The sequence below is a fragment of the Peromyscus maniculatus genome, chromosome 2, assembly GCF_049852395.1.
Source record: "Peromyscus maniculatus bairdii isolate BWxNUB_F1_BW_parent chromosome 2, HU_Pman_BW_mat_3.1, whole genome shotgun sequence".
Classification (NCBI taxonomy): Eukaryota; Metazoa; Chordata; class Mammalia; order Rodentia; family Cricetidae; genus Peromyscus; species Peromyscus maniculatus.
In genome coordinates this window covers 65,261,363-65,272,399 of record NC_134853.1, presented here as the reverse complement: position 1 = coordinate 65,272,399, position 11,037 = coordinate 65,261,363, and positions in this window count along the sequence as shown.

Below are 11,037 nucleotides of genomic sequence, written 5' to 3'. Positions count from 1 at the left end.
ATGGCCAGTTGGGGTTCTGTCTCCTATTTGGCGATTTCATTTATATCGCCTTCATATATGTATATATTTTAGGAAACTTACACTGTATTAGGTTTCTGAACTACCCCTAAAATGCCCCTTAATTTTAGCTGTCTCCCCATATTCCCTACCTCATCTTCCTCTCCCCTGCTCCTCCCCACTTGGCCCTCCCATTCCAGCCCCTCTCCCATCCATCCATCCATAACTCTTATTCCCCTTCCTGATAAGACCTGTCTGTCTTCCCTAGTCCCATACTCTACCTAACCTCCAGTTCTGTCAATTGTATCTTGATTGTTGTTGGCTTTGCAGCAAATATCTATATATAAACAAATGCAAACTACTTGTTCTTCTGGGTATAGGTTACCTCACTCAGGATGACTCTTCTAGGTTCAACCATTTATCTGCAAATTTCATGATTTTTTTAATGGCTGAATAATATTCCACTGTGTTGAGGAGGATAATCTTATGTTGAGAGACATCTAGGTTGTTTCCAATTTCTGGCTATCATGACTAAAGCAGCAATGAACACGGTTGAGCAAGTGTCTCTGTGGTAGGATGAAGTGTCCATTAGGTACATGCCCAAGAGTGATAGGAGTGGGTGGATTTTGAAGTAAATAAATTTCCATCTTCCTGAGTAACTGCCTTACTGATTTCCACAGTGACTACAAGTTTGCACTCCTATCAGCAATGGATGTGTCTTCCCTTTAGTCCACATTCCTCACCAGCATGAGCGGTCATTTGTTTTATTGATATGAAGCTATTCTGATGGATGAAAGATGAAATTTCAAAGTTGTTTCAATTTGCATTTTTTCATGACTAAGGATATTGAACATTTAAGTGTTTCTCAGCCATTTGAGTTTCCTCTTTGAGAATTCTGTTTAGATCTGTACCCCATTTTTTAATTGGGTTGTTTTCTTGATACCTTATTTTTGTTCTTTATGTATTTTGTATACTAGCCCTCTGTTGGATGTGTAGTTAGTAAGAACTTTTTACATTCTGTAGGCTGATGCTTTGTCAGAATGATGCTGTCCTTTGCCTTGGAGAAACTTTTCAGTTTCATGAGGTCTCATTTATTGATTGTTGATCTTAGTGCCTGCACAATTGGTGTTCTGTTCAGGAAGTTGTTTCCTGTGCCAGTGTGTTTCTGGCTTCTTTATAAAAAGCACGTTTCCATAGATTTATATGTATATTATATTATATTCCATAGATTTATATGTATATTATATATCATAGTATATTTATGTCTAGGTCTTCTATTTGATTCCACCGATCAATGTGTCTGGTTTTGTGCCAATATGCTGTTTTTATTATTATAGCTCTGTAGTACACCTTGAAATCAGGGATAGTGAGACCCCCAGCAGTTTTTATTATTCAGGATTGTTTTGGCTGTCCTTTTTTTTTTTTTTTGTGTGTGTGTGTGTGTGTGTGTGTGTGTGTGTGTGTGTGTTTGTGTTTCATACAAAGCTGAAAACTGTCCTTTTAAGATCTGTGAAGAATCGTGTTTGAAATTGGTGGGGATTGCATTGACTCTAGATTGCTTTTGGTAGAGTGGCCATTTTTACTATATTAAACCCTACCAATCCATGAGCCTGGGAGATCTTTCCATGTTCAGATATCTTTAATTTCTTTCTTCAGTATCTCAAAGTTTTTATCATAGAAGTCTTCAATTGCTTCATTAGAGTTACCTCAAGATATATTATTTGTGGCTTTTGTGAAAGGTGTTGGTTCCCTGATTTTAATCCAGCCATTTGTCATTTGTATAAAGGAGGCTACTGTTTTTCATGAGTTAATTGTGTATCCAGCTACTTCACTGAAAATGTTTATCTGTTGTAGGAGTTCCCTGGTAGATTTTTTTGGGATCACTAATGTATACTATCATATCATCTGCAAATAACAATACTTTGACTTCTTCCATTCCAATTTGTATCCCCTTGATCTCCTTCAGTTGTCTTTTTGCTCTAATTAAGAATTCAGCCAGCCAGCCTTGGCTACAGAGTGAGTTCCAGGAAAAGTGCAAAGCTACATAGAGAAACCCTGTCTCGAAAAACAAAAACAAAACAAACAAAAAAATTCAGGTACTAGCCTGGTGGTAGTGGTACACGCCTTTAATCCCAACACTTGAGAGGCAGAGGCAGGCGGATCTCTGAGTTCAAGGCCAGCCTGGTCTACAGAGTGAGTTCCAGGACAGGCTCCAAAGCAACACAGAGAAACCCTGTTTAAAAAAAGAAAAAAAAAAAAAAAATTCAGGTACTATAGTTGTGGAGAGAATGGACAGCCTTGTCTTATTCCTGATTTTAGTGGAATTGCTTTGAGTTTCTCTCCATTTAATTTGATGTTGGCTATTGGCTTGCTGCAAATTGCCTTTATAATGTTTAGGTATGTTCCCTTGTATCCCTAATCTCTTGAGGACTTTTCTCATGAAGGGGTGTTGGATTTTGTCAAAGGCGTTTTCTGCATCTGAGATGATCCTGTGGTTTTTGCCTTTCTTTTTTATATGGTAGATTACATTTGTAGTTTTATGTAAGTTGAACTATCCCCACATCACTGGGATGAAGCCTACTTGATCATGGTGGATGATCTTGGATGTGTTCTTGGATTCAGTTTGCACAAGTATTTTACTGAGATTTTTACATCTATGTTTACAAGGGAAATTGATCTGTAATTCTCTTTTTGTTGGGTCTTAAAGTGATTTGGGTACCAGGCCTCATAAAAGGAACTGGACAATGTTCCTTCTGTTTCTATTTTGTGGAATTGGCATTAACTCTTCTTTGAAAGTCTGGTGGGAATTGGGACAGAAACTATTTGGCTGGTTTTTTTTGTTTGTTTTTTGTTTTTTGGTTTTTTTTTGGCAGACTTTTAATTACTGCTTCTATTTCATTAGGGGTTATAGGGTAGTTATGTTTGCAAGCCTAAGTACCCAAGGCTTTTATTTTCTTGAGTCCTCTTCATTAGTCACCAGATCTCTTCTAAGATTTTCATTATGTTTGTACCCTCTGGTCTAGCCAGTCAGCATTTCTGGTCTGTACCCTGCCTGTACTCCTCCATTCTTAGGACATCATGCGAAAGAATCTAAAATTTGCCGGGCGGTGGTAGTGCACACCTTTAATCCCAGCACTGGGGGAGGCAGAGGCAGGCAGATCTCTGTGAATTTGAGGCCAGCCTGGGCTACAGAGTGAGTTCCAGGAAAAGCTCCAAAGCTACACGGAGAAAACCCTGTCTTGGGGAGAAAAGAAAAATCTAAAACTTTTATTCCATTTCTCTACTTAAAATACTTCAGTAGTGGGCTGGAGAAATGGCTCAGCAGTTAAGAGTGCTGCTCTTCCAGGACCTGAGTTCAATTCCCAGCAACCACATGGTGGCTCACATACATAAATAAATCTTAAAAAAAAAAAAATTAAAAAATACTTCAGTAGTTTCCCATTATGATGTTTTAGACAGGCCATAATAATAATAAAGTAAAAATCCAGTGTGACAAATGGCTTAGAAATCTAAGGCTAGGTCCGAATCTGTCTCCCACCTTCATCTTACCTCGTTGTGCTCTAGCACCCACAATCCCCGTACTGCTCCTTGCACCGCCAAAACTTCATCCATGGTGTCTGTCTTCACTCGAGGACAGCATTCTCGCTGAATTTTGTGTTAAAGTGTGTTTGTAACCCCCATTTTCACCTGGTAGTGACTGGTTTTTGAATACCGGTAGGCTCAAGCAGTTGTTGGTAATTAGTTATAAAGTGCCTCATCAGTCCGAAGGCGCAGGATGGCTGTGTGTACTACTATATTGTTATGCTGCAGCACATGAGTGCTTAAAACTATATGCAGGATTGTTTTTTAGTTTTCATGACAGGATTTTATTGCAAGAAGTCGGCAAATTAACAATGAAATCCTGTCACTGTGACAGTGTATGTATTTGTACTGTAGCTTAAGTGGATTTTTGCAGTTTTCACTAGAGTGCAATCCTATTTTAACATTTAATTTTCTGGTTAACTTAATCTTTTGTTGCAAGGCATTGAGTATAAATCGTGTATTGTAGCTCAGTGGCCTTTACAGCTGAGCATTTTGATTCCCTTTCCATTACAGTTAGGGTACAAATACTTTTATACATGCAGCTTTTCCCAGTTGTGCACCAGGGTCCAACTGTTGCTGAGGTCGGTCTCTTAATTCCTCAGCTTGAGCCATCCTGTCCGTCTCGTAAGTATTGGACTACAAGAGCATGCCACTGCATCATCTCTCCTTAGTTTTTACTTCAGTGTGTTATATCTGTATTGGTTCCCAGTTGAGGATAAAAGGTGTTAAGCATTATGCTTTTTGATTCATATTGCCAAATTATTTCCAGAAGGGTTGTAGGACTCTTCACTAGAAATCTGCAAATGTATTATCACAATTGTTTCCATCTTTAGATACTCTCTACATATGCACATATATTTGCTTTTTTTCTACTTTTGAAATTTTTTATTGGTATACAATATGGATATGGTGTATAAAATGATAGATTTTACTATGATACTGGCATCCATGTATATGATGTACTTTGGTTGCATTTATTCCAATACCCACACTACTCTCTCCCCTCTTCCACTGGTCCTTTTTTTCCAAATAGTCATCTACTTTGATGTTTTTTAGTCTAGGTTCCACATATGAGAACATACTACAACATTTGTGAGTCTAGTTTATTTCATGTAATATCATTTGCCAATTCCATGTGTTTTACTGAGGATATGATCTCATTCTTTATGACCAACCAATACTCTGTGTGTATATATATATATATATATATATATTATAATCCATTCATCTGCTAATGAGCATTGAGGCCAATTCCATAACTTTACTGCCTTGTAAATAGTGTATGCAGTATTTCTCTGAATGGCTTGTAAGTTACATACATGAATGTCCCTTTATCCTAATATTCCTATTTTTCTAAAGAATGGGCTTATGTAACTGTGATGTGATCATTAGGGAAATTGACATTGGTGCACAATGTGTGATTTACAAGTGCCCTCAAGATGTCTTACCTAGCTCTTCCACTTCCAGCAGATCCAGTCCAGAAAGTACCTGTTTATTTTTCAGTCTCAGACTGGAACAGTTGACTAGCACATGTCTGTCACCACTTTGGCACTTCTGAAGTATGTGTTTTACAGACTGACCCTAAATGTCTTGGTTGTCACTTGGTTCAGATTGTAGACTTGGCTAGAATTACTAGATGGCCTATTTGTTGGTGGTTGTATCTGAGGTTTGTCCAGTTACACCTCATTTTGATCATTGCTTAGGTTGTCTTTTTCCCCCCTATTCTTTACTCAGTACTTTTCTTTTTTTTTTCATTAATTTGTAGGAAGATGCTTTGAAATCCTGGAAGCGTCCTCTTCCTAGTAAGCTTGCCTGAATCTACCGGTGCTTCTCTTCTGAGTCGGTTATTCCTATGGTGATTATAAAATCATTCTCCTTAGTTTATTAGGTGGCATTTAGTAAGCAGGTGTTCTCCCTTGGTCTGTTAGTACAGCCCCCACAGGTTTTTACTCAGTTCTTCTTCCTTCCTTGTTTCCATACTCAGGTTTTGCCCGAGTCATCCAGTGAGGACATTGGCAGTCGGCCTTCTGTCTTCTGTTTAGTACTCTCTGGTGTAAAAAGAACACCCCAATCTTATCATTTATCTTCTTTTAAAGTCAGGTGTTTCTGTAAGGAACTTTTGGGGCCCACTGCTTTCATCCATTACTTCTGGAGCTCTGGAGATAATTTTGTTTTCTGAATGCTGTTCACAATGACCACCTTAGTTAACAAGCAACCTTGCAGTTTGTGCCCCTCACTTGGACAGAATATTCAAACTTCTTTCTTGGTATGTAAGATTGTTTCAAATCCGTAGCTTGGCTTATCTTTCTCGGCTCCCTTTAGCACACTATTCATTTTCACCATTGAGCCCCCATCCATTCCCTCAGCTTGTGAAACACTTTGTAAAAATCCTAGTTTCTCACATAAGGCCTTGGTATTTATTCTTAATGTTATTGCATAGTGCAAAGCCTTACCTGTCATGTAGGTAAATTCACTCACTTCGAAATTAGATGACAGGAATTAATGCAGTAGTATTAAGATATGGCCCTCAGGGCTGAGGAGATGGCTTGGGACAGTAAAGAGCTGCACAACAAATATGATAACATGAATTCAGATCCCTAGCACCCATGTCTTAAAAAAAAAAAAAAAAAGCCAGGTGTGGTAATGTGTGCTTGTAGTCTGAGGACTGGATGGAATGGGCACTGGCAGATCTGGGCTGACCAGTCTAGATTAAATGGAGACTTCAGGGTCAGTTAGAGACCCTCTCTCAGGAAACAACAACAAACCATGGAGGCATCAAGCACTAAGGAGGCAAAGGCTCGCAAATGTCTGAGTTCAAGGCCAGACTGGTCTACATAGCAAGGTCTGGGCCAGCCAGGGCTACTTAGACCCTGTCTCCAAGAAAGGGAAGAGAGGCTCTGGAAATGGCTTGCAGTTTGAGAGCGCTTCTGTTCTTGCAGAGGACCCTAGTTCAGTTCCCAGCACCTGCATGGCAGTGCATAACCAGCTATAACTCCAGTTCCAGGGGACCCCAGACCTTCTCTGGCCTCAGACGCCAGGCCTGTGTTGTGTGCATAAGTGCACACAGGCAACCTTTCATACACATAAAAATTCACTTTAAAAAGTGTAGAAAATGACACCAGTGCAGATCATGAGCGAACACATGCACACCACACAGACAAAAAAAAAAGTGCCCCTCACCTTAAAATGGGAGGGGACACAAGAAAGGGTTAAAATGACCCTCTGTGTTAAAATACAATAAGCAGTATGTTGCCACAGGAAATGCTAACTAAGGCAGCCTGTGGTTTGAGTCCAAAGGGTGAAACACTGAGAAATGCTAGGTGGCGGTAAGGGAAGTGATGTAGTATTTGAAGAAACTTGTGCAATTACACAGATGAATGAACACAGGATGAGGCTGAGACAATACAGAATTTACGAGTAGTTGGTAAATGAAGTGATGAGATTTGCTGAGGCTGAAAAGGTGGTATCTGAGTAATAATGCCCAGGCAAAGAAAGGGTATGAGATTTTTCAATGTTTCTTCTTACCATCCCGGGGCACCTCTTCCCTGGCTTTGGTTACATTTTACCTAGGAATCAGAGTACAACTGTAGCTTAATAAATCCATCGCCATTCAAGGATACAGGGTTTCCCACTGGAAGCATACAACAAGGCATATCGTTACCCCTTTTCTTTCGAGACAGGGTCTGACTTGTGTAGCCTGGCTGATCTAGAACTCACTATGTAGACTCAGACTCAGATCTCCCTGCTTCTGCCTCCCAAGTTCGGGAGGTAAAGATGTGTGGCACCATGTTCAGTTACACCTTTACCTTTTTTTTTTTTTTTTAATAATATATTTTATTTTTACTTTATATAAATCGGTGTTTTGCCTGCAAGTATGTTTGTATGCGGTAATCAGATCCTCTGGAACAGGAGTTACAGACAGCTGTGAGCTGTCATGTGGGTGCTGGGAACTGAACCCAGGTCCTCTGGAAGAGCAGCCAGTGCCCTTAACCACTGAGTTATCGCTCCAGCCCCCACCTTTACCCCTGAAAAGCAATTCTTGGTCTTAACTGTTTTTCTTGTTTAAATGCTTATACCCGGGGCCTAATCTGGTGGTATACTTTTCGATCTCAACACTCATGAAGTAGAAACAGGAAGACCAGGAGTTAAAAACCTGTTTGAACTACATCAGACGTTCTAAACTAATCTGGACTGCATAGACACACCCTGTCTCAAGCACTTAAGACAAAAATTCCCAACCCTAAACCAGAGTGGTAACATAAACCTGTAATCCCAGAACTCAGGAGGCTGATCAGGAGAGTCATTAGCTCAAGGCTAGTCTTTTTGTGAGCTCAAAACAAGCTCACAAAAACTTAGTAGCACAGGAGTTTGTATAACACACATAAACTAAACGTGTACAAAACACAAAGAACAGCTACATAAAGGCACTGGGGGAAAAAACCCAAAGAAATTGGACAGAACTGAGCCTTTGAAAGATGGGAACTGCACTGTATAAGAATAGTTCATTTGGCTTTTCTATGAGAGTCTTCCTCAGTCTGGAATCTAAGGAGAAAGCCGTAATTATTGTTTTATAAGATGGACCATGGAGCTTCCAGGGTGACTGGATTCTGAGGGAGAAATCTCAGAAAGAAAGGAGGCCCTTGCCAGGTGGTGGTGGCACATGGCTTTAATCTCAGCACTTGGGAGGCAAAGGCAGGCAGATCTCTGAGTCCGAGGCCATCCTAGTCTACACAGTGAGTTGTAGGACAGCCAGGGCTACAAGCCTGTCTCAAAAAAAAAAAAAAGGAGGAAGAGCCCCAAGATTGTACACGAAAGATTCAGTCTAGATTTTGTCTGTCTCTGAGATGCCTGTGTACAGGGAAAATATCAAGGGTCTATGTAAGAAAGCTGGAGGGGTGAAAGAGCCTCACAGGTATCTGAGCTGTCCTCAGAGAGAAGACATTCTAGAGGTTGAGTCCTGCTGGGTCCTAAAGGGCTGGGGAACATTCAGGCCCCTTCGTGAAGGACACGATCCAGACTAAGGGTTAAATTCACATTAAGAGCAAAACCGGAACAGGGCTGTCACATGAGTAAATGAAGCTTCTGGGAGTTCAAAATGAAGTGCTAATCATTTAGTGTGTTAGAACAAAAGGTGACATTCCCCAGATTAAGGTAACAGAATCTAGAGATTCAATAATTTATCCACAATGCCCAGCATAAAATTAAAAATTATTAAACATGTGAGGGGACACAGAGTCAAGAGTGGCGGGGGGGGGGGGGGGGGACAGGGACGACTGGACCAGTAACTCAGTGATAGAATTTGCAGACCAAGATTTAGTTTTCCAGTACTGGGGATCAGTTGAACTCAGAGCCTTGTACTGTTATGCCCAGATTTCGGGGACCCCCAAAAGACCACCACAGAGACCAAATCCCATATGTAAAAGCAAAGAGCCTTTATTTCAAGCTCCGGAGCTTGGTCCCTCTGTCTGTCCAACGCATCGGTGAGAGCAGAGAGCCCTGAGCTCAGGTGGGGCAGAGTTTTTATCATAGCAGAGGTTGGGGTGAGGGGATTTCCAGGGTCTAGGACCCTTATTGGCTGACCATTGTCTAGGGGTATCTGTAAAACAAAAAAATAGGTGTGTGCTAGACTCAGAGACATCTGGGGCCCTTCACTGTACATGCTAGGCAAATGCTCTACCACAGAGTCACATCCTTATCCCTCTTCTCACTTTTAATTTTGAGACAGAAGTAACTAAATTATTCAGACTGGTCTTAATATTTTCTGGCTTCAGCCTCCCAGGTAGGCCAAAGTACAGGCCTGCCCCACCAATCCTGGCTTAAAGTTTAAAGATATTATTAGAAATATATTTGTAAACTCAAAAAAAAAAAAATGGTTACAGTGAGTAAGCAAAAGTTTCAAGCTGAGACGTGGGAAATGAAACAGGGGATGGAGGGACCCATTTGGAATCCTATAACCGTAGATAAAATGTTTGAAAGGAAATGAAAAGTTCAGCAACCCTTGACAAGACTGGAGAAGCAGAAGGATGAAAACAGGGCCTCGGAGGTGCATGGCTGGCACTGCAGTGGGGCAGAAGGCCTCGGTGTGCACTGGAGTGGGGGCAGAAGGCCTCAGTATGCACTGGAGTGGGGGCAGAAGGCCTCCAGGGTGCACTGGAATGGGGGCAGAAGGCCTCCAGGGTGCACTGGAGTGGGGGCAGAAGGCCTCAGTGTGCACTGGAGTGGGGGCAGAAGGCCTCAGTGTGCACTGGAGTGGGGGCAGAAGGCCTCGGTGTGCACTGGAGTGGGGGCAGAAGGCCTCGGTGTGCACTGGAGTGGGGGCAGAAGGCCTCGGTGTGCACTGGAGTGGGGGCAGAAGGCCTCGGTGTGCACTGGAGTGGGGGCAGAAGGTCTCGGTGTGCACTGGAGTGGGGACAGAAGGCCTCCAGGGTGCACTGGAGTGGGGGCAGAAGGCCTCAGTGTGCACTGGAGTGGGGGCAGAAGGTCTCGGTGTGCACTGGAATGGGGGCAGAAGGTCTCGGTGTGCACTGGAGTGGGGGCAGAAGGTCTCGGTGTGCACTGGAGTGGGGACAGAAGGCCTCGGTGTGCACTGGAGTGGGGGCAGAAGGCCTCGGTGTGCACTGGAGTGGGGGCAGAAGGCCTCGGTGTGCACTGGAGTGGGGGCAGAAGGCCTCGGTGTGCACTGGAGTGGGGGCAGAAGGCCTCGGTGTGCACTGGAGTGGGGGCAGAAGGTCTCGGTGTGCACTGGAGTGGGGACAGAAGGCCTCCAGGGTGCACTGGAGTGGGGGCAGAAGGCCTCAGTGTGCACTGGAGTGGGGGCAGAAGGTCTCGGTGTGCACTGGAATGGGGGCAGAAGGTCTCGGTGTGCACTGGAGTGGGGGCAGAAGGTCTCGGTGTGCACTGGAGTGGGGACAGAAGGCCTCAGTGTGCACTGGAGTGGGGGCAGAAGGCCTCAGTGTGCACTGGAGTGGGGGCAGAAGGTCTCGGTGTGCACTGGAGTGGGGGCAGAAGGCCTCGGTGTGCACTGGAGAGGGGGCAGAAGGCCTCAGCGTGCACTGGAGTGGGGGCAGAAGGTCTCAGTGTGCACTGGAGTGGGGGCAGAAGGCCTCAGTGTGCACTGGAGTGGGGGCAGAAGGCCTCCGGGTGCACTGGAGTGGGGGCAGAAGGCCTCCGTGTGCACTGGAGAGGGGGCAGAAGGCCTCAGGGTGAATTGGCAAATGCCTAGCAGGGATGAATTTTTTTAAGGGTTTTTAAAAGAATTAAAGAATGACATGAACAGTTTAGGCCAATACTTTAGCATTTGGAAGGTGTGGTCAGATGTGTTGTGTTGGAAGATACTTAGGACGTGCCACATTTTTAAGTTGTTTATTTGAGCACCTGCAGTCTCAAAGCAGCTCAGAGTTCGGCTGGAGGGCGTTGGTGGAGAGTGTTTTTGTTTTGTTTGTAGTTGAATCCACAAGG